The 26139-nt window shown below is 39.5% G+C and overlaps 3 long non-coding RNA genes across 4 annotated transcripts in view; 2 read left to right on the top strand and 1 right to left on the bottom strand.

Annotated features, from left to right (window-relative positions):
- LOC131381533 (uncharacterized) overlaps nt 1-16702 on the top strand; it is a 63267-nt gene extending 46565 nt beyond the window's left edge. The window contains exons 1-3 of one of the 2 annotated variants that reach the window (XR_009210348.1): nt 12607-12720; nt 14809-14852; nt 16579-16702. This is a non-coding gene — a long non-coding RNA (uncharacterized LOC131381533). Of the gene's footprint in view, nt 1-12606; nt 12721-14808; nt 14853-16578 lie in introns of those variants that run through there. The other variant, XR_009210347.1, reaches the window with a different exon arrangement.
- LOC116484760 (uncharacterized) overlaps nt 14339-26139 on the bottom strand; it is a 54755-nt gene continuing 42954 nt past the window's right edge. The window contains exon 4 of the long non-coding RNA XR_004252661.1: nt 14339-15366. This is a non-coding gene — a long non-coding RNA (uncharacterized LOC116484760). The remainder of the gene's footprint in view (nt 15367-26139) is intronic.
- The window catches only part of LOC131381532 (uncharacterized), a 52857-nt gene continuing 47198 nt past the window's right edge, over nt 20481-26139 (top strand). The window contains exon 1 of the long non-coding RNA XR_009210346.1: nt 20481-20593. This is a non-coding gene — a long non-coding RNA (uncharacterized LOC131381532). The remainder of the gene's footprint in view (nt 20594-26139) is intronic.

Below are 26139 nucleotides of genomic sequence, written 5' to 3'. Positions count from 1 at the left end.
AACCTCGTGTTAATGGAAGTGTTCAGTGTCTTGACTACACCACTGTCAATATCCTGGCTGTGATATCACACGAGAGTTATGCAAGATGTTAACATTGGGTAAAAACAGATCTCATCTGCAGATCAAAATGCCGTAATATACATACACCTAAACAAGGGTACGTCTGTCTCAATTTTCTGTCAACCCTTAACTCTCCTTTTCCACACATGTCATTGGATCAAGCTTGCTACTTTTACTGCTTGAATCATCCTTAATAAATTTTGGTTTGATTAAAGCTTTTTGGTTTCAAAGTCTATTTTGTCAGATATTGATATTGTATTCTAGCTTTCTTTTGGATTGTACTTTTACTGTCTTTTTCAATTTTACTCTTTACAATTTCTTACAACTTCCTGTGAATCTAGAATTATCTTAAAATAAAAAGTTAATTAAACAAACAAGCAAACAATTCTCATCTATAGTCTGTTTATAAGGGGGACACATACAAATGACACAGAAATGTTTAGGATAAAAAGTTTTTTGAAAAAGACAGTAAAAGTACAATCCAAAAGAAAGCTGGAATACGATATCAATATCTGACAAAACAGACTTTGAAACCAAAAAGCTTTAATCAAACCAAAATTTATTAAGGATGATTCAAGCAGTAAAAGTAGCAAGCTTGATCCAATGACATGTGTGGAAAAGGAGAGTTAAGGGTTGACAGAAAATTGAGACAGAAGTACCCTTGTTTAGGTGTATGTATATTATGGCGTTTTGATCTGCAGATGAGAAAGTAAGAAAAAGCTCAACTGCCTTCTTCTTGCTTAATCATCACTTTCTCTGTGAGCTACTGAACTTATTTGTGGCTGTCCTGATGGTCCATTTCAGAGGCTTCTAAATGCCTACCTGTAGAATAGAGGTGGTTTGAGAGGTTGTTTTCACCAGTCTGCAGTGAAATGAGAAAAATAAGAGATGCAGCATGATATTCATGATAATAACTTTCTTTGTTTCAAAGAAATGCTTTTGTCCCTGTGCCTTTAAAATGTCCTTTCTTGTGTAAAATTATGCTGCGGATGTTACTATGTTTATTATTGTTGTTGTTCTAATTTCCTTAATTGACAAGATTCAGAGTCTGCAATACTTAGAAAAATTGCAAATAGATGTTGACTCTTTTGTTCTTCCTGAATCACCTCAGTGCAGAGATGGGAGTCTAGTGTTAGGTGACTGGTGCACCTTGTACAAGCTCACATCACTCTTCATGGTCTTTGTAATGATCTTGAGGCTGGTGTTTTTATTCTTCCCATTTAACAGAAGAGTAAACTGAGTCCAGATAATTTTGTTAAGCACTGATGTTTTAGATTTTTATTTATTATTTGACTCTAAGTTCAGATCACTTTTTTTTTTTTTTTTCAGAAAAATTACCCTCTCCTTCCATTACCCAAGTCATATTTGAGTGGAGTTTCTCTATGGATTGATGCTCTCCCAATCTTTGGGTCAGAGGTCCCAGCTGATTCATAAAAGTACACCTAGTTTAGAAAAAGTGACAGTATTTATTTGGGGGAAAAAGTTTTGAGCTCTCTGCATTAGGATCCTGCCAATATGCCCTCTCAAATTATATGCTTCTGAAGAAAAGAAGTTTGCTTTAATAAAAATAGATTCTATGCGACATGTTATTCTTCATAATTGGACCAAAGATCACAAGGAGCGCACACTTACAAGATAATCTGAAAATGAACGGACAAATAATACAGTAATCACCAAATCCTTATTACTTGAAGCCTATCCACGCCAGGAGGCCCTTTTCTCCCTTGATGATCAGGCCTGACCCCTATTAATTTTAATAGGAGTTAAATAGTCACATCAAGGGAAGTATCAGGGAGTGCATTTGCAGCAAACCAACCCCGGAGATTAAGACCTCCACTTTTGGCTTTCTGCTGAAAATGTGACACATTGCCTGATGCTTATCTGCTTTTAATTGTGTGTTGTGTGTGTATGTTTTTCTCCCTTCTTTTTGCAGAGGAGGTAATTTGCAAATCGTTGCTATCTGCCTGCCTACGAGGAAGAGACAAATTATATGAGAGACTGTGGCATTTGGCCTGTTTGATATCCTTTGCTGATAAATTGAAGTGTACCTTCATAATTAATACCCAATCTTTTCTGATAGGCTCTGTCACGCTAAACCTTGGAGGTATCTAACTGTAATGAAAAACCATCGTTGTGATCACCTTGCTCTTTTTTCCCTTTTTACCCCTTTCGTCAAAAATATGCACAGAGGTTTTGTTGGACAGAAAGATCTCTCGGTTTTATTAAGCAGCATCTTCAAAGATTCAGCAGAGACAGACTTGCTTCTGTGAGCTTTGTAACATGTAAGTGACATTTCCCTGCGTTTAAATATGGCTTTGTTAGGCAGTGCTTGCAATCAGAATGCAAAAAAAAAAAAAAAAAAAAAAAAAGCCCCACTGTTAGAACCTGAAAGCAAAGAGAAATAGATCCTCCTTTAGTTTCACTTTTGAAATAGGAAGTCGAGGGAAAGTCAAAATCAGAGAAATCAGATTAGATTTAAAATTCCTGTGAACTCTCAGAATGCAAGATCAGGATAAACATTTCTTTCTGAACCAAACAAAGCAAAACACCATTTAATAAGATTTTATGATGGATAAGTGAGACTGCTCATTTGTGTACGACTTCACAACTAAGCAAAGTAATTAGAAAATTAGCTCATCAGCTCCCCAGCCTTCTGACTCAGATGGGGCAAGGATTTTAGAAATAAGGCCATTTTACAGATAAGGAAACTGAGGCACAGAAAGTAGGCATGACTTCTCAAGGCAGACGTGGGATCAGAATATAGGTCTTCTGATATCTGCTGCAGTTATTTTTCCACAAAGGGAGACTCCCCAACATTTTATGGTGATTTACATGTCAATATGTAGATATGAGGATTTTAGCCAAAACAGAGAAGAGAGGAAGTCTGTGCCATCTCATTGGCTAGTCATCCCCTGTTGTCTTTCATTCTCTCTTTCCGCAAAACCAGCCACACCACGGGCTTTTTGAGGATCATTCCTCTCACCTCATGCTCACTATTCTTGTTCCAGAGTCTTACTAGGAATTTTATTCCTGGCTCCAGATCACATTCACTAGCCCTTGCTATTACCAGCCAGTCATATTTCCCTACCCATACACAGATGCCAGTGCGAATCCTAAAGGCCTGGAAGGGGCAGCATCTTGGAGAGACTTGGCAAGATACATGGCTGGAGACCTCAAGCTACCCTCCTAGACACAGATAATTATTTTTAAGTTTCTAATTTGCAGAATTTTTATGAGGAAACAAAAGTACATCAAACAAAACTAAATAAAAGACTGTATTTTTAAGGGCCTTTCATAAGTCGAATTGGCTCCTGCAATTCTTGTGACTCCACAACATGAAGCCGTCTACCCACCCATCCAAACCTTCAGCCTGCATTGGTCAAATATTAGTTGAATCCCTGCTTTATATAAAGATCCTGCCTGCAGTGGAGCTTACATTCCAGTAGGAGATGGAGGCAATGAGTAACAAACAAGTTTAAAGCAACAAGTAACAAACAAGTTGAAAGCAACAAGTAACAAACAAGTTGAAAGGTGATGTAGAGAAATGTAAAACAGGGAGAAAAAGTGAGGAGAAGATCTACTACAGAAAATATGGTCAGTGAAGATGTCTCTGAAGAGGTGACGTTTTAGCAATGACCAAAGAGAACAAAGCATGTAAAAAAAAAAACAAACAAACAAAAGAAAGGTCATTCTATGAAGAAGGAATGACAAGGTACTAGCATTTTAAAGGACATGACAGTGGCCCATTGGAAGACAGCATGACACCCAGTGAGGGAGCATTGTCTGGGGACCTCTGAGCTCGAGCAAATGCATGCATAAATGGACACCCCCAGCTGCCACTGACCAGCCTCATCATTTTGGGCAAGTCCCTTGTCCCTGCAATTGCTTCCCAATCTTGAAAAATAAGAGGATAAATAAACTGAAAAAGATATTTTAGGGTTACATTGACTTAAAATCCTGATTCCATGTAAAGCTTGACCCAGAGACTTCATCATCTTTCTTCTTTCTCATTACCACAATCCTATTTTCCACCCAGATTAGAAAGCTATCATGAGTCCTCTTTGGACCCCACTCAGGGACTCCCATGGAAGTTCAAGAAAATCCAAGCATGAGAAATAATGAGATCCATCATGCATTCTTGGTGAAGTATTCTTAGCACAGTTCTAAAGTCTTTCTTCAGAATGAAATCCAAAATTTGATCGACAATGGGGGAAAATGATAAAGTTACCCTTAATGTAGTAAGTGGACAGTAATTACTCTGAAGAAGACAATTAATGTGGGTAGATAACTCTGCCAGCAACTTCATATCCACATTCAGTTGAAGTGTCATCTTGGAAAGAAGATACTCACTTTTTAAGCCAGAAGGCACATGATTTCGGAGAGTATGCCTGTATTTCCCCACTGCCCTGATAAATACATGGAAGGCATAGACAGAAAGACAGAAATGCAATAATTGTTCCAGAATAAAAGAGCTTTGACTCCTTCCTTTGAAAATAAAAGCAAAATAAATTCATGAGTTGTTCATTAATACATTATTTTATCTGTTATATCTATTATGTAAAAGATTGCTTTATTTTCTTTCAATGTTTTGGAGTTTCATTCTAAACCTGTCAGTTGCAAGAATGCTTAAAATTTGGAACACTTGTTAATAGTTGAGTGCATGATGATAAAAGCTCTACTGCTTTTAAAGACAAACCACAAATCTTAGGTTTATAAGAAAAAAGTTCAGGTCATAGCTTTCCATTTACTAGCTGTGTGACCTCAGGCAAGTTACTAGTTCTGTGTGAACTTTGATTGCATAGTCTGTACACAGGGAGCATCACATTCGTCCAACCTACTTCATGAATGAAAAACAAATATGAATGTATTTTCTCTGTCAATAGCAACACATTGACAATTATGAAGAAGGAGAAAGAAGAGAGGAGAAAGACAAGAAAAAGAGGAGCAGGAGAAGAAGCAGGGGAGAAATAACTTACGTTTTACTGATTTTAACCCCATTTAGAGCAGAGATGTAACTAGAAGGATTTGATGGCAATTGGCAGTTCTCAGACCAAAATTCTCTTCAGTAAGTCCAATAAAACTTCCAGAGTTGCACATGTTCTTTGAATTTATTCCTTCTTTTTTTTTTGTCTTCAGTGTTAAGGGATTAAATATTCCTCAGAAGGTAGCATATTATATTGATATTGGCCATCATTTGAGTTTTATGGAGTCTCCGCTGTCTATAGAATAAAGAACAGATTTCTCTAGAATTTTAGGGCTTTCATTATTTGTGTTAATTTGCCTAACATGATTTTGCTCTCTCTAAAACTCTTTAAAGATCTGGAATCTACCCCAATTTGCCTAAATGCAGAGGAGATGGTGAGAAGAATTAATGATTAGAGTGGACTCTAAAATTTTCCTACAGCCAGGGAGATAGGAAATTGATCCCAGGGTGACATAGAGATGAAGAGCAAGTTGGAAGGCGAATGTTGGAAGTATGAGTAAAGGTGTTCAGAGGCATGGATATTCTACAGAAGATTATTCTTGAGATCTTTTCCACCACTGTAGTAGACAAGTATTGTGTTTCCCTAGGTAAAAAATACCCCTAAGATTCAGAGTATTGAAATGGTTTTATTAAGCTTATAACCAGTAGAAGTGGATCTAGAGTCCAGGTCTTCAGATGCTGAAAGATGTACTTTGTTGACTATATGTAGCTAGTGGTTACATTGTGGAGAGTCTCAGAATCCAAGCTAAGGAGTATGGAATCTTGGCTATAGGGTAAAGAGTCCAGTGAAGAGTTTTGTGCTGGGCAGTGATTTGATGAATGTGAAAGCTTGGTTTAGAGGCAATAAAATGTTCACGGTAGGTCACTTTGGAAGTAGCCAGGATCTGATTCACAATAACAGCAATGAAAATAATCAGAAAGAGGCAGATGTAAGAAATATTTGAAGGAAGGTACATGCAAAGAAGTTATCAAAGGCAAAAGGGAAGCCTGGGAGCTGTGAATGGCTTGGAATTACATGCAGAAGATGAAGAGCCAGACCAAATGGGACATAGGAAAGACATAGGTCCCAAATGGGACCCAGACCAAAATGGGACCTTATGTACAAAGGCACATGCTTGTGGGTTGTGCATGGTGGACGAAGTTTGCATTGCACACAATCTGATTCCTCCTGGAGGTGACAATAGGTGGTTGCTAACCCTGGAATCAATATTGTTCTCTGAGACTTAAAATAATCAAATCCACACATAATGGGTGGGTTAGCCCTCTGTGGGCTCCAACCTAGCAAACGATTTCTAACTGCACATTGAAGTGTGGGTACAGCTTAAATCCCAATCCGGGGGCTCAACAATAATGTCTGAGAATTAGAATCGGAATGAGGATATCATTTAAGAAGCGGATACCTTTGTTATGCTTATCAGGAGAAAACCCTTTGTGAGCAGCCAAGACCACAAAAACTGGACATCCAGCCATCTAGACCTGACAGTGCCCAAAAAGTGTCCAAGCAAAATTAGTCCCTCACACAGAGTCTTTCTGGTGGTGACGCAGGTGTGGAGCTATCCTAGCCAGGTGTCAGAACCACGTCTCCACTTTCTGGACCCTGATGCTCTGCTCACTAAGCAACTTTAAGCCTCACTGGCTTTCTTGGTGTATCTACCTAGAGTAAATATTTTCTTCCACATTAGTATTTTGAGCATTTTGTCAAACTGAGTCAAATAACATTTTGGAAGCTATACATCTGACTTTAATGAGCTTGGTTCCTGTCAGTCTAGACGTGAGACCATTCTGCCAACCTGATTGAGTTCCTGAATGTGCAAAGATGAACAGAAAGTTCTGGTTTGGACCATGGTGTATTTATGACTTGCTGTTTCTAGAAATATTCTTCTGTGATTATATGCTTCCCTTTCAGATGATAACACTCTGTGAACACTTGATTGATTAGGAATAGGTCACCTCTGTGTGAGTTCCTGGATGGACCCATCTAGGTCATGTATACTTACTTTATGTCTTTTACACAGGAGGCACTTGGTAGAGAACAAATGAATGAAAGTTTGTTCACCTTTAGCTTATAAAGGTTCTATTTTGATGCCATCTATTTTTCTTTTTGTGAAATATCTTCTCTAAATCTTTTCTCCCACCAAAATCAGTATTGGTAGAAGTGAGAGTTCTTATAAACATTTCACTGTGCTCAAACCACAAGGCCCTTTATTAATGACACTTCCAAGCTCTGTGATTGTGCTCAAATTGGCAAAGGGGAGTTCTGTGCTCACAGAATGTAATTCCAGAACCAATAAAAGTTGATTACATACATATGAAACGTATGGACTGGGGGTAGGAGTCTTGGATGACTTACAAAGCGGGTGTCATGTTTCATCTTCTGCATGGGGTTTTATGGGAGGCCCGCACGAAGCCACAAACATCTACATTGTCCCTTTCACTAAGCATCATGTAAACAGAATCATGTTCTCATTCAAAAATACATCTGCAAGATTATAGTTCAGAAAGAGGTCTAGGTTTTCTATCAATTTTAGCTCCAACTGTAGAGTCTTGCAAGAAACTCAGTAATTAATTAGGAGGTGCACAAGGTCATCTTTCACTATGAACAATTAAAATAAAGTAGACTGTTAGTTCACCAATTAGAGTTGTGGCAGCTGGAGGTACATGATCTAATGTAACGGATGAGATTTTTCTATTTAAAAATACATGCAAAAATAAAGCTATATCCCCCTCCCCAATTATAGCGTCTACTGATATGTGTGATTGGGAAGACTTTGCTGTTTTTCACAGCTAAAGAAATGTCTGGATACTTATTGGTGTTCTCTGAAGCCTTGGTCATAGGATTACCCAAGACTCGTTTGAACCCGTGTTGAAACACAGCTACCTCAGGGTAGTGATGTGGCAGCTGTTTCTAGCCCCACAGCACAGCTGGTTTTGAGCAGGAAATGAGGGAGACCTTCTCCAGGGAAAACTACAGGGAATTTTTGGTGAACAGAATGCAATTACCCCAGCTGGAAATATGCCAGCTTATGATGGTACACACCCGACTGTTGCAAAGGCATCAGGGCTGTCTCCCACATAGACTGTGTTTTAAACAGAAGACAGAATGAACATATAATTATGATCCACTTAATCACTATAAGGTAATTATGATGATGTTAATAACTATGATATTTTTCAATGAAGCTTCTTTAACTTTCCAGGATTAAGAGTGAAAAGTGGTGGACTCAACAATTGAAAACAATAGACTCAATAATAAACAAATAGTCTATCAGTCCTAGCACCACCTTGATTTACTGCTTCAACATAATTGGCTGGTATGGATTCATTCTTGAGTAAATGCTGGTGACTGTTCTGTTGGTGAAAATCGAGCCTGCTCTTGTCAACATAGAAAGCAAGACTGGCCTGTAGCACCGCAAACTCTTTCTAGAAATTGCGTTTGTTTTAGAGTTTTACAAACTCTGTTTACAGACATTTCCTCTGTGCTCTCATGGCAGTTTGAAAAGTAATTTGAAAAGATGTGTGTTTTTATGATTCCCAGTTTGCAGATAAGAAAACCAAGGCTTAAAGAGATGAACTGACTTGTTTACAGTAATGTACTGGTAAGGGTTAGAGTGATTACACTGCATTAGTCCTTCCCCTTCACTACTTTTCCAGAGAAAATTTGAATAATGCACATTCGTTCTTCCCCTCTAGAAATGCTAATTTATGTTTCTCAACATATTTTTTAGTGCTGGATTTTAAAATTATGTAAGAAGTAGTTTTGAAGTTGAAGTCATCAAAAAGTTCAATCGTGACTAGTTGACTAGAAAATATATTTGATAATAAAAATTCAGTTCAAAAAAATGGATTACATAATCCATTTTGCTAAACATAGCCTGCAAGAATCTAACGAGAGTCAACTCTGAAATCAATCACTCGAGAAACTAAATTGTTAAAGTTCTTGTGAAGTAGTTTCCTGATAAATGGCATTCTTTGACAGAGCGTCTGGGTAAATATGGTGCACTCGTGATTGACCCTCAAGAATCTTGAGTTATTTTTAAAAGAATATTTCATTTTTATATTTATATTTGGTTGCCATGAATGACACACATGGATTCAAATTTCAGTTCCACCACTATTTGAATGACCTTGGATGTGGTCCTTCATTCTGGAGTGAGTCGTCAGAAGGTGGAATAAGATTGACATCATATGCATGGTTGTGGATGATTAAATGATATGTATGAAAATGCTCACGATGACATCTGACACAAAGTATGTGCTCCGAAGCTTTAAAAAATCGTTTCCAGAAGTTATTTATAGTTACCTACCTTCAATCAAAATAAAATACTAAAGGAATTTAGAGGACATACTTCTTAACAAATATATTAATTTTCATGATTGTCTCTTGATATTTAATTTGGATATTTAAATTGAAACGTTGAATGAACTCAACCACATTTAGAATTGCAGATACAAAAATCACAGAAACAGAAACATAGCAGTGAACTGTTTCAGATTATCAGAAGCCCAAGGCCTTTGAGTGCCATAAAAACTGATATTTTTCTATTTGATTGATTTTTGGCTATATTTATTTATTTACCTAATATTTGTTAAATGTCTATTAAATAACAGGCAATGTGCTAACTGATGAGAATGTAAAACTTCAGAAGAGAAATAAAGATAAAAAGTGTATTTTTTTTTAATCTCAAGAGAGTCACAGAATAGCTGCTAATCAGATGTGAAGACAAGTTATTTTCATATAATAATTGTATTTATTTAGCAGTGATAGTAACTTAAGATCAAATTCACTTGGAGACTCCTTTATGGTTTCTCAATCATCTCTAGTGTTTGGAATTATCACGAATCTTCGGTTATGAATCATTTGCTGTAAAAGGGAAAGATGGTACTTGATGGTGGATCTGGTCTACTCAGATGTCACAGGTCTTCCTTCTTGCCTCCGTCTGGGGCCCCTTTATGTTGGCTAGCAGGATTCTGGTATATAAAACGGCAATGCTGAGATCGCGCCACTGCACTCCAGCCTGGGCGACAGAGCGAGACTCCGTCTCAAAAAATTAAAAATAAAAAAACTAATAAAAAAAGGGCAATGCTGTTTTCTAATATATAAATATTTTGATTCCAGGTCTCGTTTCACAAGATGTCTCTGAGAAACAAATGGGACATCTGGCATCAAGTCATCAATACCATGTGAGGCCAGAGTAGCAGATGCAGACGAACTTGTTCCCCATCTTTTATAAGACCCAACTTTTATTAATCCAATCAGAAACATTCATTAATTTTTTTTTTTTTTTTTTTGAGATGGAGTCTTGCTCTGTCGCCCAGGCTGGCGTGCAATGACGCGATCTTGGCTCACTGCAACCTCTGCCTCCTGGGTTCAAGTGATTCTCCTGCCTCAGCCTCCCATATAGCTGGGACTACAGGAACATGCCACCATTCCTGGCTAATTTTTTTTGTATTTTTAGTAGAGACCAAGTTTCACCATGTTGGCCAGGCTAGTCTTGAACTCCTGACCTCAGGTGATCCACCTGCCTCGGCCCCCCCAAAGTGTTAGGATTACAGGCATGAGCCACCACTCCTGGCCAATTTTTTAAATTCATTATTATACTTTGCAATATAGACAGTGCTCTGTATTAAGACTAGAGGAAAAAAAATCTTCAGGGCACTGCCAATTCAGAGCTGTCACCTCCAGCATCTTATCTCTTTCTCATGGTAGCCAATAAAAAGAAATGAGAGGGAACAATAGAAAAGGAAAGGGAAGAGGAACAAGAGAATAACAATTGCAAATCTGGAAGGCTCCCTCACACCTACTAAAACATTTGTCTACAATTAGATATCACTATTTTTAGCATTCCTAGCCCAGTCCTCCCTCCCAATTTAATTGGTCTGCATGTGTCAGTGAATTTCTACAGAAACATGGTTCTGCCACCTTGCAAGACCTACCTTGATATGTAGTATCTAAATTTCTTCCTTTTCATTGTCCAACTTGTGACCTTTAGGAAAATTCACAATGTTTATTATCCATTTATTTTCAAACCAGTCTTATCCTTGAAACATTTTGGGGCACTCGAGAAATATAGTCTGGCTAAACTTTCAAAATGATTTTGTTTAATTTTCAGTTGATGACCTGTGCTGAGAAGAACACAGGGCAAGGAGTTAGCAGGGATGTAGGCTGTATCCTAAATGACTCTTGCTGTGTGATCCCAGGAAGTTACCAGACATTTTTAGTTTCCTTGTCCATAGAATGAGTGGATTGAACCCTAGATATCTTTCAGCAATTTATTCAGCAATTACAGACAACATTTTGACCCTGATGTCTCATAAAGTAAGTCATTATTGACCCAGTATAACTTTTGTATCATTTCTTCATTTTATGAGAGCATTTAAGGCTACAGAAATGATTGGCATTCACTCTTCCTTTCCAACTTATCAAATACTGGTGTCTCTAAGTATTTCCTTGAAGAGAGGAGCTGTCTTTTTTCTTTGTGACGTTTTTATACATGAAGTTAGTCTCCTCATCACAGTAAACTGAAGCAATATTAAAATAAGTAGCAGGAAGGCACAAACACATGCGTGTGAGTACACACACACTCCACTGGAAATTTGGCAGCTATGGAGTTAGGGAGATATGGTGGCGTATTTGGTGGGGGCATTTTTCCTATCTTTTTCTTCTTCAGTATCTTTGGGATCAAAATTTGGCATGTTACTGTGGCATTTCTATTAGGATGTGGTGAATTGGGGAAATGAAATATGAATTGAAAATAGGACTTAGGTAACACGATAATTTACATAGCCTCTTTTGTGCCAGTAAGAGATTGTGTTTAGGTGTAAGTGGGCTCTTGGAAAAGACATCTAGCTTCTTTACATTTCACTATCCCTTTTTTCACTATCATCCTCTCTAGAAGCCCCAAGCGTGGAGAGTTTGGAGGCTGCCTTTAACATCAGGTGGCAAGCCACACCCCTGTGCCCTTGCACCCTTGCCGTGAGAGTGCACCATATTTTTCATTTCTTCAACTTGCATTGGCAATCTGTTTCAGCATAATTTACACATTTACACATTTTAGAGAGCAAGGCACAGTCATGCAACTTAATTCCAAAAAACATAAGCACTGAAGGCTGCCTCCGTACATTAGCTTTGCAAAGCATATGAATGCCTTTGCAGAAACCCAATCCAAGGCACACGGCTGTTTGGAATACGTGTCAGGAGGTACCTGCTGCTTGTCATTTTCCAACCAATGTTCTCTGGAGTGTCCTTACTTGGTTGACTTTTCAACGCTGGTTTGGGGTCAGCAACTGGTTTATTAGCAGAGGTACCCTTGTACTTAAACAGAATAGAGCGCAAGTGTCACCTCTCCTCTCTCCAGTCCTGTGACCGCATCCCTTAAGGGTGAACTTACCCCACTGGGACTTCATTTTTATTTCCATAGAAAGAAAGAAAAATAGTTCTTTAATAATCTTGTGGTAAGGAATTAGTGAAAGAGCCTTAGCGTACGTAGTACGTCCTCAATTGATACCAGTTTTCTTCTCTTCTTTTCACCAGTGGGACATGGTTCTCTGCTTTTTTTAAAAAAAGGGAAAAGGACAAATCATTTGTAGAACAAAGTGTGTCTTGCATCTCTCTGGAGGAAGGCTCCTCTGAAAGGCACTGTTTGTGACCCCCTGTGACAGTTGTCTTGGTATACAAGGTAATTGAGTTTCTCTCCTATTCAATCGGGCTGCTTCCTTAAAAATAGTGATTAAAACAGATTTACTGGAGGGCAGGATGACATTTATATGGACTGGAGGCATTTTCCTGTTCATTTTGTTTGGGGAGTAACCTTTCAGAAAGGGTAGATTTAATTTAGGGAACACTTCATTAAGCGAGAATTGATTACTAGAAGGAATATTCTTACAATAAAAAATGCCATCATCTCCGAAGACTGGCTCAGTTAAAAAAAAAAAAAAAATCTGACAGTTAAGGGAATTGAGGATTTGGGGAGGTAGAGCATGCTTCTTTAAGTTGGTGGATTTTTAATTTCTTTCCTTTTCTTTGTTGGGTTCTTTTTTCTTTTTTGGTTTTGAATAATCAGTGGTGTTAGATTGTCTACTCACTATTGCTGGCAACTTCTGATGAAGAATACATGATTAGGGTCATATAAATAGAGATACTTTTGGTGCTAATTCATATATTGAGTATATTCAAAGAGTAATTGATCTTTCCTTTTACCCTCAAAATCCACCCCTAGTTATTAGGGCTATTTTGAGATCTTCTAGGGTTTGCTGTAGGTTGAGCCTTAGAGGGAAACTCGAATGTCTAGCGGGAAACTCTAATGTCTAGCAGAAAACTTCAAGGAATAGGATTGACTTTATTAACTTGGAAAACACAATAGCCTGGGGGAATGCAGATTTAGACAAACACAGCAATTATTGGCTGAATCTTCCCTTTTTGAACTTTGTACTGTTAGAGCACAAAGGTGCTTTTCAGTGACCTCTGGGTTTTCTATGGTAAGTTCATTTGCATGACAAGGTTCTTCCTATGTCTTTTCATTTTGTTGTTGAGTTTTTCTGCACCTTTTAACAGTCTTCGCTCTGCCTCTCTTGGTCGTTTAGTTGAGTGTTCTCTAGGGCTAAATCTCAAAAAGACTGTCTTAAACCAGGTTTTCAAACAATTTCAGCTTTCCTCCTTGAGATCGGCATGGCTGCCCAAATAACAATGGCACCATCCACCTTCTCCACTGGCATAGTACCAAGCCTGGCAAGATAAGTCATGGATATTCCACTCTCAAAGATGCCCATTCAATCGTGTTTAGAATCTAGTGTGAGCTGCCTGCAATCGTATGCAGTAAACTGATATTGTGGCTGTTTTAGTGAAGTGTTTTCTGGACTAGAAAGACTGCTATAGCAGCATGCAAAATGTAATAGGTTTTCGAACAAAATAATCTACTATGTATGATGAAACATTATGGCTTTTTAGCATTTATTGGTCAGAAAACATCCTGTGTATAATCTTTTATATTTCTTTGTGAATTAAAAAATTTAAAAACTAAATGTATTGCTCCGTGCATCTTTTAACAATTTGTTCCAGGCAATAGTTATCATTTTTTTCATTTTTCAAATTTGCAGAGATTTTAAAAGATCTTGGAGCAGGGGAGATACTGTGAAACAGGCACTTTTATATACTAGTTATGGGGGGAAAATGGTATAATTTGTATGGAAGGCAATTTGCCAATATGCCTTTGGGGACATTAAATATGTTGGTACCCTTTGACCCAGTAATTCTATTTCCAGGAATTCATTCTAAGCAAGTAATCCAACATAGGTAGCTCTTTTCCATAAATTGGTTTATTTAAACATTACCCGAAATTGTAATGGAAAAAATATTGGAAATTACAAAATGCCCTTAAACAGGTGAATGATTAGGTAACATTTTGTGCATATGTATTAGGTTATGTTAATAAAGAAATTTTAAGGATATAAAGAAAATGCTTATTGATAAAGGTAAAGGCAAAATAGAGAAAGCAAAATTGTGTGAACAGTGTGAACTCAATTCCATAAAATGTATATGCATAGAATATGAAAAGAAATCGTAGCAAAATATTTATTATTGGTTATCTCCTGGTCTTAAGGTTATACAACATTTTTCCTTTTCTTCTTACTTTTTTCTGTGTTATAAATATGTAAAATAACTAAAGACACCCTAAGTAGTAAAAATAATTTGATCTAAATTGTATATGTGTGTGTCTGTGTGCATCAATGAAGAAATTTTTTTTTGGTTTTATTTATGTTTTCTTTAGGAAAATATGTCTAGTAAGAAAGATGAAACAAAGAAAGAGTTGGGGTAAGTTCACATTTTTCAAACCAACTTGTGCTTCTAAAATAAAATTCTGCCTCTCCACACACTGGGTTCCTGGAAGCTGACCAAAATCTGCTCAGTAATATTAACTCCACTTAAAAAAAGGAAGAGAACATATTGAAGTGCATTCACTTATGGTCTGGGTGCTTGGAAGAAATCAGTTGGTGAGTACCAAAGTGATGACTGCATGTTTCTATTTGCATTTTGAAAATTGACAGATAATTGAAAGGAATCAGCATATGAAATTTCTCCGAGGAAGCCAGCTGAGAAGCCCGAGGAACCCTGCCTACGGAGGCCTCCTGGTGCCTGAAGTCTGGTTGCAGAATGTTCTAGAACTGTATACCTTTTTAGTTATTGTTGAATAGATTCTCTATCTGTGTGCTGGGGACTGGGAATAGCCCCATCTGGTTGTCCAGCCAGTGCAATAACAACACCCCATATTCAAAGCTTCCTTTCCATCATTTTCTTCAATTATGATTTCTGCAAAATCGCTGAGACCCTACACGAGAAATAATCAGAAACAGTAATCCATCTTGGTGCCATTTAAATATCCACAGAGATACTTTGTCAGAGAACAGTCTTGGCAGACATTCTTTTAAAATATATTTGTTAGTTTTTTAATTGGAAATGGCAGCAATGGCTTTACCTTAAGCAAATACTCAATATACATATTTTTAAATGATCATGAAGATCGAATAATATTTTAAAGGTTTCAGACATGCACAAAATATACATGCTGATAGATTTTTTAAAAGTGAAATCCATATAGAAGTGTAAAGAAATAGTGAATACTCCCCAATTAAAAAAATGCAATAAAGATATTTGTGGAGGGAGGGAGGAAGGTAGTGAGGGAGAGGGGAAAATTGGGTTAGGGAGCAGAAAGAGAGAGAGAATTACAAGAAACGCGAGTAACAAAAGCATGTACTTTTTGTTGTAGCTGTGTACGTTTGAAAATAAAATACCAATGTGAAAACATAAACCTGAATTTACCACTTCACTCTCCCCCTGGGGTAGGGGTATAGGCACAGAGAAGCAAACAGGATTCATCTGAGAACATCGGTTGCATGTCTCTGTGCTTCACTGTTCAAGTCTCCCACAAAATGTATTTATTTAGCAAATGTCACCCAAAACAGCTTGGTAGCAGATGAGGTTTATTTAATGGCAGTAAAACAGGTGAAACATTCCCTACATTTTTCGTCTCTGTTTATGTTTCTATCAAAAAAAAAAAAGTGAGCTAGTTACAGCTCCTTACACACTCACACAGAACCATGGCATATATTTGAGAAATAACACAAATTTTGCTTAGTAACTGGCTTGGAAAATAGAAATCCCTGTATTTTCTCAAAGCAATTTATGATTTTTCTGCCCAGAGGACAGGATCATCAAATCCAGACTCAACTTCACTTTATTTTTATTTTATTTTATTTTAAATGCTTTCCCTTCAAGATTTGTAGTCTCAATTTGGCATCGGTTTTAAGTTCCTTTAAGTCTTATGTTCTCTTCCTATTTTAGCTTTACTATGCTTTGGAGTGTCCTCTCAGTAAGGAAAAAAATCCACCCCATCTCTTCCCCAGCCCTTTCATCTGTAACCTTTCTACAAGTAAATGCTAATTGAAAAAGAAAGAACACCACTAATCTTGGAATTTAAATGCATTTAACAAAACCAATCTCACTCTAAATTGTTGTTTCGCCATTCCCTTTTCCCTAACAGATGTCGAGAAACTGCAATTCCTATTAAGAACACTTGACTGTTTACTCAGCACGAGAACTTCAGCCCCAGCCTGCATCAATCTAAATGCGTTTCGAGACGTCAGTCCCCCGAAAAGTGCAGACGGTTAGTCGGTTATTTTTAAATGTAATCTTCACATAAAAGAATCACTGCACTTTCCCTTTCACTTTGTCATCCCTTCTCTTTTTTAATGATGGCATCAAGCAGAGGCGTAGAAGGGAATTTTATGACCGTTCCATTTAAGTTGCTTTCGGCATGAGCTAGTGGATTTGTCATGCGGCGAATTAAATTATTAGTTAAGTTTGTAAATTGATTGGGAAAATAATGTGCTGTCCGATATTCTACAGCCTACAGGCTTAACACAGGGGATGGAGTTGTGATTGCTTGATGGTGTGTGCATGTGTGTGGTGCCGCACATAGAGAGGTTGAGGCAAAAGGAGTTATGTTGGGGTCTCGGGCTTGGCAAGGGCTGGTGGGCGGGAACGAGAGGAACCTCGTGTCCACATCTGAATCTTGAAAACCCTTGCGTTCACTTGGCCTGATCCTCAGAGCATCGTATCATATTTGTCATTTGTTTAAAAGCACTTGTTCAGCAGTTGGCATGTAACATACATATATTGCACACGCAAGCTGCGTGATTTTGCCGTGCTGTGTTTGCACCCGGTTTCCGGGGCCCTTGTCATCTTGCCAACACAAAGCTGCACAATTTGGAAAGATGTATTTTCAGAATTCCCAGCATTTTCACATGTTTTCCCTTTCCAGTTCACTGTCCCTCTTACTCAACTTATTAAGAATGGAAGAGAAAAAAAATGCAGATGAGGAAATAGCATCAACTTAAAACTGGAAAAAACATACTCTGTTTGGAATGAAAGGGAAACTTGTGCATGTGTGGGACCCCTGATGATATGCCAGGCATATCGAGTATGCCGTAGGATCACCTGGAGTCTGCACAGCATCTGAGTGTCATGACTCTTGCTTGCTCCATTTTAGAGATGAGAAAACTGAGGATCTACAAGGTTGATTTGACTTCAAAGCTAATCTGTTAAAGATGCCAGGCCAGCACTGAAGCTTATGCTTCATTAACCAAACCACACAGACTTTCCTTTCTCATTCCTTTTTAAAAATCTTTTTAAAGAGATATTTGAACCAGCTGGGAGCAGTGGCTCATGCCTGTAATTCCAGCACTTTGGGAGGCCAAGGCAGGCGGATCATTTGAAGTCAGGAAGCAAACATGGTGAAACCCCTTCTCTATTAAAAATATAAAAAATTGCCAGGAGTGGTGGCGCGTGCCTGTAATCCCAGCTACTCAGGAGGCTGAGGCATGAGATTCGCTTGAGCCTGGGAAGTTGAGGTTGTGGTGAGCCAAGATCGTGTCACTACAGTCCAGTCTGGGTGAGAGAGTGAGAGAGTGAGACCATGTCTCAGAAAAAAAAAGATACTTGAACACATACGTTAAGTCTTTTACCATGTGGTAAGCTTCTGAACGATGGACGCTTGTTCTGATTTAACTGTGTCTAGTCCCCAGCACTTGTTCCCTCTTGCTAGTCATATATTTGCGGTCAAATGATATATTACAGAATTGCTAAGTGCATTCATTGTTAGAGTTGCAGTCGCACCAACCTCCTCTGTGATTTTCAAGCAGACGCTAATTTTGCTGGCCTGTAATATCCAAAAGAAATATCAGGGGGGCATTTGGGACCTGGCCTCCAAGTCCATTCATTGGTGTGTCTGGTTCAGACTGAGAACCATCTTCTCTCACGTGTTCTAATTGATTTTCATGCCTTTGAGTTTGGCTATGTGCCTGAGCTGGGTGAGAACAGGCCTGAATTTGGAGGTCAGAAGTCCAGGCCAGCTGGTGGTTCTGGGGTCTAGAATCCGGGGCCCTAGGTCTGCATTTCACTCTCAAGTAGCTTCAGGAGGATTATCTTGTCTGAGAGTCCGTGTCCTCCTCATAATGGCAAAAAGTAACAGTCCCTCGGTCCACCTCCATCTCTCAAGGATACTGCAAAGTACTGTGGCTTGTCTGGTAAATGTACAGTAAGTTCCAGTTCCATTTAGTAGAAATGATAAATTTTGGAATTCAAACAAGGTGCAGTGCCTCAAACTAGCACCACCGGCTTTTTCCCTTTTGCTCCTGCCTCGGGCTTATTGTCTGCCTGTCCCTCTGCTGGGTTCCCTGCCTCCCTTCTCTTTCTTCCTGCTTGCTGCTCAGTCCTCAGTTCCTATCCTCCAGCCCCTGCATCTTCCATCTTCCTTTCTTAACTCTCTTTCCACTTGCCCTAGGCCTCCATTCCCCCTCCCTTATTTGCAAATCCCGTTCTCAGGCTTTGCTCCTTCTTGGTAAGGTGGAGCAACAGACATGGCATTCCTGAGAGGCACAGGAGGAAGCACTTTCTGTTGTCTTGAGGGAGGACGGGCTCCCAGGAATCACAGCTCATGCCAGGGGTGTTTCGATGAGGCCGAACTGGCTTGGAACAGAATGCTAGTTAAGTTTTATGTACTCAAGATGCTTAGACACTTAGAATCCTTCTGCCCTGGCTGAAAGCCTTGGCCCTAAATATCTCTGGAGAGTCAGAAGGAGGAATCCAAGCTTTGGTGGTCTCTCTGGCACAGCATTTGCATATGCTAAGTGTATGAGGCTTGTTTTCTGCTTGTAATCTTCGAGTTTCCGGAGACTAGATCACAACAGGAGGAGGTGAATGTGGCAAGGGAGAGGAAGGGAGACGTTAAGATTTAAAATCTTAAAATAGTTTAGACCAATTCCTTCCTTTTATGTAGGAAGAAATCAATCTCAGAGAGTTCAAGAGACTTTCACAGACTCACAGAGCAAAAAAGAGGAGAAAAATCCAAGCCTATGTTTCTTGACGTTTGTTTGTTTTCTCCATTCTATACTGATAGAAATGGAAAGGGAAAGAAGAAGAAATTAAATTAGGAGATGAGACAGAAAAAGATAAATCAGAGGATCTAGTCCAATTGTTCTTTCCAAGCAATCCACTGGCCAAACCCCACATGCTGGATTTAGAATTAAAGGACCAAGTAATGAGCCATATGAAATTGAACAAGCCATTTGAATTCTCCCACTTCCGTGTCCCTTATCCACTCAGCAACACATTAGAGCATTCCTTCCATTCTTCCTTTAAAAGATCCAGATTGAAATTTGATATTGTTTGGATTTGTGCCCCCACCAAATCGGGTGTTGAATTGTAATCCCCAGTGTTGGAGGAGGGGCCTGGTGGGAGGGGCTTGGATCATGGGGGTGGACTTCCCCCTTGCTGTTGTTGTGATAGTGAGTGAGTTCTCAGGAGATCTGGTTGTTTAAAAATGTGTAGCACCTTCCCCTTCTCTCTCTTTCTCCTGCTTCAGCCATCTAAAATATGCCTGCTTCTCCTTCACCTTCCACCATGATTGTAGGTTTCCCGAGGCTTCCCCAGCCATGCTTCCTGTACAGCCTGGGGAACCATGAGCCAATTAAACCTCTCTTCTTCATAAATTACCCAGTCTCAGGTATTTCTTTATAGCAGTACAAGAATAGCCTAACACAAAATTCAACTAGCACTGAATTTACCTACCTTATCCCCTACAATGTATAAGCCAGGAATAATTCAATACTTCCAAGCAGTTTTTGAGTAATCTTCACTATCTCATTTTACAGATAGTGAGACTGAACTTGAAGCTTCCTACATGTGTACCTTTTTTTTTGTTTCATTTAGGGGAAGCAAACTGAGTGTGGTGGAAAGAACACAAAGTTTAGAATCAGGTGCATTTTTGTTTTTTTTTTTAAACCACTTTTTATGTTTCTCAGCACTATGTAATGACTCTAAACTTCAACTTTCTCAACTGTCAAAAGAAATAAGGAAGCTGACCCTGAAGAAATAATGGAGGCCAAGTGGGAGTGTGTACATGGAGGCCCTCTAGAGGATTTGACTCTCCAGGAGGTGAAAGTGGGAGAAAGACACACATCACCTGCTGTACTTCAGTTTGGAGCTTGGTTCTTAAGGTGGGTTAACAGAGTAGATAAAGAAAGATTAAACAATTTTCCTACATATGTAATTTCATTCTGTTCATTCAGAGAATTAAACTGAGCCCCCACTAGGATTGAGTCATGCTTCCTGGTTTTGAAACTGTCAGAATGCTTGAGAAAACAACAACAAACAACTATTACTGGTGGGTGAAGAAACAAGAAAGTTTTTAATGAGGCAAAAACAATGGCTGCTGGAGCAAGCTCTGGTCCCACAGAGCACTAATGGTTCCCACGCATTCCCGGGCTCCTCCTGTGCAGTGGTCCCCCTGGGCCTCATGTGTAAAAGCAAAAAGGAAATAAATAGAACCATGAAATGCATAGTGTATCTATGTAAGCATCTTATCCGTAGCCTCAGAAAAAAAAAATGAGAAGAATGAATAGGAGGTCGGTTAATTGTAGTAACTTCAAGTCTATGTTCTTAGATAAGGATCCAGGTGGTCCCTGTGTAGAAGATAATAAAGAAATGCATAGTCTACCATTGTATAGGCTTTTGGGAGGATTTGGGAAGTGTGAGAATTACAGGCTCTGCTGCAACCTTGCCAGGCATCTACAAGGTTGCCCAAGAACCCTTGTGCAAAAACTCAACCAGACTTTCCAAAGCCCCTGCAAATACTTCACTGGCATTCAGCTTTGTTAAAAACAAAACAATACAAAAAAAAATAGTTCAAGTTTGCTATTACAGCCTTCTTGCCTCCCTTCCCTCACACAAAATAGCCCTGAGCCCAGCCCCATTGTTGTGGGAGCCTGCCCACCTCTCACTTTGCACTTCTCTGTCCTGTGTATCCACCTGGCTTGCCTTTCCCATTTCCGTGTCCGATCCATCCTTCACATTGTGAATGCGTCTTTCACTGGGAGCCTCTTGACTCCTTTAGCCCTAGGCTGCCTCCCCGCTGTCTGGGATCCACAGGGCCTCCTCTGCTGTACTGACTTCTTCTTCTTCTAAATTGCAGTTCTTTCTTCCCCGGGACAGTCTCCCCCGGACCAACCCTGGGTTGGTTCTGATGACACTAGCACACTTCTGCAAGTCTCAGTTCTGCGTGTGCCAAGCAGAGTGTCGGATACATTCATGAGTGTTCACGCACACATGAGTGGACATACAGGAGCCGCTGCTCTGGAGTGTCTACCAGAGGGGCATTCACTGCAGCTCTGTGCCTTTGAGGCTGGGCTCTGTGCTAGGTTTTCTGCTTTGTGCTTTTGAAACCACGTGGCTTAGGCTGGAATTCCGGCTCGGCCACTTCCTAGATGTGACCTTGGGTGAATTCCTTAAATTCTTGGTACCCACCTGTTTCCTCATCTGTCAAGTGGAGAGATTCCTCACCAAATGAAGAGACTAATGCTACATACCTCCCTGGGTGTTGTGAGGGTTAAATGAGTTGACACGTATAAAACACAGAACCAGGCCCAGGCATTGTTAGTGTTCATTACAGGTCAGCACTTTGGATGTAGAGGACATGGGCAGAGAAGCTTGGAGAGATTCATCACTCCAATCGCTGCCCATGCAGGTCCAGGAACTCACGTTCAGAGAGGCCCAGAGCCTGTGTCAAGCCAATTTGGTGACAGGCTCAGACAAGACTCTGACTCTTTGTGGACAGTGGACATTATCATGAGTGTGTGTGTGTGTGTGTGTGTGTGAGAGAGAGAGAGAGAGAGAGAGACATACAGAGAGGTGGGAGGATGGAGGGTTAGGGAGAGAAGACAACGCCAGCCTGTTTCCAAATCTGAGCAGATTTCTAATTAGGATAACATTCAGCCATGCTTACAAGAAAATATAAGAAAAGAGGAACTCATCTCTGGGCCTGCTTAGAAGTACGCGGTGGCAGAAGGTAATCAAGCTTCCTTGAACCTCTGCAACTGCTCGGCTCAGAATCTGGCACGAGCTATCTTTGTTTCCCTATCTTTTCCTGAAGCCTTTAGCAATTGCTAACAATCCTATTTACCCTGTGTACCAGACAAACACTGTTACCGTCGCCATCTCACTATTTTTATCTAATATTGAAATTTCTCTTCCTAAGAGCAGCCCTGAATATATTATGATATCTGCTGAATAAATGATGTGCGTAATATACTGTGCAGAGATGGTATTTATGAAACCCAGGTCTAGCTAAAAAGAAGGAATCATTCAGTTCTCATTTGAAAGGAAATTCAATTGGATAAATTTTCAAGAAAGCAAAGTCATGTATTTTTTTTAAACATCCATACAAACTTTTGGTTTCAAGGCCAATTTCTTCCCATCCCTCCATGAGAGAGATTGCCCTGCCATTTTTAACATATATATATTTTTTTCCTACAGAAATCGAGGTTGTCTCCCTGTTCCTATGTGAGGCATGTCCCATTAGTACCATCATCATCTTAGTAGAATAAATATAATGATATCTCAAACACATTTAACAGTGTCTGAGACATTACAAATCACTCTCTCTAAATGTCTCAGAGTTGAAGGGGCTTTAAAGCCCTCCCATTTTGCAAGGGAGGAGGCTCTACAACAATAGGCAGTGCTAGGAAGTGGATCGCTGATTTCTCAACGGCCCTTCCAGCTCTATGAAGTGTTTTAATATTCACCACACAATTTTCTTTCACCTCTTATACTTGGTGTGGAGTAGCCACAGTGATGGTAGCAGTTATGATATTAATAAAACTATTCTTTGCTTATTACAACAGTTTATAAAGTACCACTCTCTAGTGATACATTGGGGGACCGAGGCCAGAAGAAAAAAAGTGGGTAATTTGTGCAAGTTCCCATGAGGAATGAATGAGGAAACCTGGTTCAGCTCAGGACTTGTGCTCCTGACGGCAAATCCACTGTCTGTCTTTGTGAGTGTGTGCTGCTGCTGCTGCTGCTGCTGCTGCTGCTGTATTTGTCTTTCTCTTGGGGCTTTGACCCTCGTGATTCTGACTTGGGAAGCCAAAATCTGGTCAGCTTTGTTTACACAAAATTGAAAGTCAGAAAGTCAAGTGCACGGTTAAAGAAGTGCTAATCCGGCCTGGTGCAGTGGCTCATGCCTGCAATCTCTGCACTTTGTGAGACTGAGGTGGGTGGATCACTTGAGGTCTGGCCAACATGGTGAAACCCCATCTGTACTCAAAATAGAAAAATTAGCCGGGCGTGGTGGCATGGGCTTGTAATCCTCCCAGCTATTTGGGAGGCTGGGGTGGGAGAATCGCTTGAATCCAGGAGGTGGAGGTTGCATTGAGCCTAGATCACGCCACTGCGCTACAGCCTGGATGACAGACTGAGACTTTGTCAAAAAAAAAAAAAAAAAAGAAAAGAAAGAAAGAAAAGAAGTGCTAATCCTCCTTTCTGAGTTTCCTCATCCTGGGATTTTACCTCTACATTCATTCAATTTACCCTTAAAGACAAGAAAAAAAAAGAAGGCTTGAAACAATAACAACAACACTGCAAAACTTTCAGGAATTTTCTAAATAAACATCTTTCTTTTTCAAATGGGGAAAATGATTTTGCAGGTGAAACTCAGAAAGATGAAGCAGCTTTCCAGAACCACAAAGCGAACCGAGGGCAGCATGAAGACGAAGACTCAGGTCTCTCTATTCTTCTCAAAGTGATCTTTCCATTGTGTCCCAAGGCTGCTGCTTGGCAATCTTCAGACCATTAGGACAAAGTAACTCACCAATCAGGGGTTTACTGCCTTACCTGCCAGATCTGTTAGCCTCCCCAGACCTCAATCCTACCCCCCATAAGATGGATCACAGAAGGTTAGCAAAATGGCTTAAAGAGTCTTTCTTTTTTTAGCATCTCAGGGCCCCGATGACAAAAACATGCTCAGAGCTGCATTCCCCAAAGCAAGAGTCCTTTGGGCAGGCACAGGGGCTGGGTGCAAAGGAAGGTCAAAGAAGTTTGGAAAAATTCTGTTTTCAATCATTTCTTTGCAGCAGATTTAGAAGGATCGTGTGCACTATGTGAATACCCTGGAGGGACAAGCTATGAAATATTTCCCAACTTATTTGTGTAGAGACTTTTTTTTTTGCAAAGAATATCTTGCAGTACTAACTATCTGTGGATAATACTTCAAGTAAGGATGCTTTAGGCCACTGGTCAACAAATTATGGTCCACAGATCAAATATGTCTTGCAAATAAAGTTTTATTGCTGCACAGACACACTTGGAATGCAGAGACTAAGTGGCCCACAGAGTCAACATTTACTATCTGGTTCTTTAGAAAAGAAGTGTGTATCCCCTTTAGAGAATAGTACAATGGGCTCTTTTTACTTTTCATTGTAACTTAGAGCCTCAGCATTAGTTACCATAAATGTTGGAGACAGAATATTTTCCCTCCTTCCTAACAGTACAATGGAGTCTATCCACTGAGATGGTTGTTATGGACACATGCTTAGAGTTTTCACTTACAGTCCATCTAAGTGTGCATTCACAGATGATATGGTTTGGCTATGTCCCCATCCAAATCTCATCCTGAATTGTAGCCCCCACAATTCCCATGTTTCATGGGAGAGACCCAGTGGGAGGTAATTGAATCATGGGGATGGGTCCTTCCCATGCTGTTCTTGTGATATTGAATTAGTCTCACAAGATCTGACAGTTTCATAAAGGAGAGTTCCCCTACACACTCTTTCTCTTTGGCTGCTGCCATCCGTGTAAGATGTGACTTGCTCCTCCTTGCTTTCCACCATGATTGTGAGGCCTCTGCAGCCATGTGGAAGTGAGTCTATTAAACCTCTTTTATTCATAAACTAGTCTCAGGTATGTCTTTATTAGCTGTGTGAGAACAGACTAATACAACAGATAAGTTAACTAAGACTTGCTTGTAAATGTGACAACCTTGAGATCATATAGATGGCCCAATTCCTGGGCTTGGGTAGTTACATCCACTGCATAATGGCCTTGTCCACTTTGTGCTAAGTGGGAGAAACTAGGATGGAAAGGCCAGTTCTCTATTGGAAACTGCATCCAGATTGGAGGCCCATTCTAAGTTTCCCAGTGAAGAGGAATTGCAATTGAGTTTCTGCCTGTGTCATTCCAGGGCAGGCTAACATTTGCTATAGGTTTACATTTAACCTTAAATTTGTATTTTTTTTTTCTTTTGTTGCAGATTGGTTTTCAGTGAACTGAATACTAAAAATATATTATAGAGAGAAACAACCCGCCTAGCTGATTGTTTCTTCCCAAAATGGATGTGATGATGAGCAAACGCTTTCATTTACATAAACAATCAGTTGAAAGGCCCTCACCGAATGTGAGCATTCATATTTGATGACATCCTGATTATAACCATAAATAACAATATTTTCATTGTTGGGTAATAAACATCATTACCCAGTGTGTTTTAGGTGAGTGGGCACTTAACGGAGTAAGAAGGAGATGATCAGGAAGATTAAGGTGAGAGCTCAGTAAGATGAGAAGAGATAACCTTGCAAATGTAAGGTGTGCAATAAACATCTTTGCCAAGGGCCTGTTTGTCAATACAATTAGGTTTTTTGACTCATACCAGATAACGTGTGCAAATAAAATGTATCACCGCAAAAAATCTTTTAATCACCCTGCAAGCATG

The sequence above is a fragment of the Hylobates moloch genome, unplaced genomic scaffold, assembly GCF_009828535.3.
Source record: "Hylobates moloch isolate HMO894 unplaced genomic scaffold, HMol_V3 SCAFFOLD_16, whole genome shotgun sequence".
Lineage (NCBI taxonomy): Eukaryota > Metazoa > Chordata > Mammalia > Primates > Hylobatidae > Hylobates > Hylobates moloch.
This window is presented reverse-complemented; position numbering and strand designations above follow the sequence as displayed.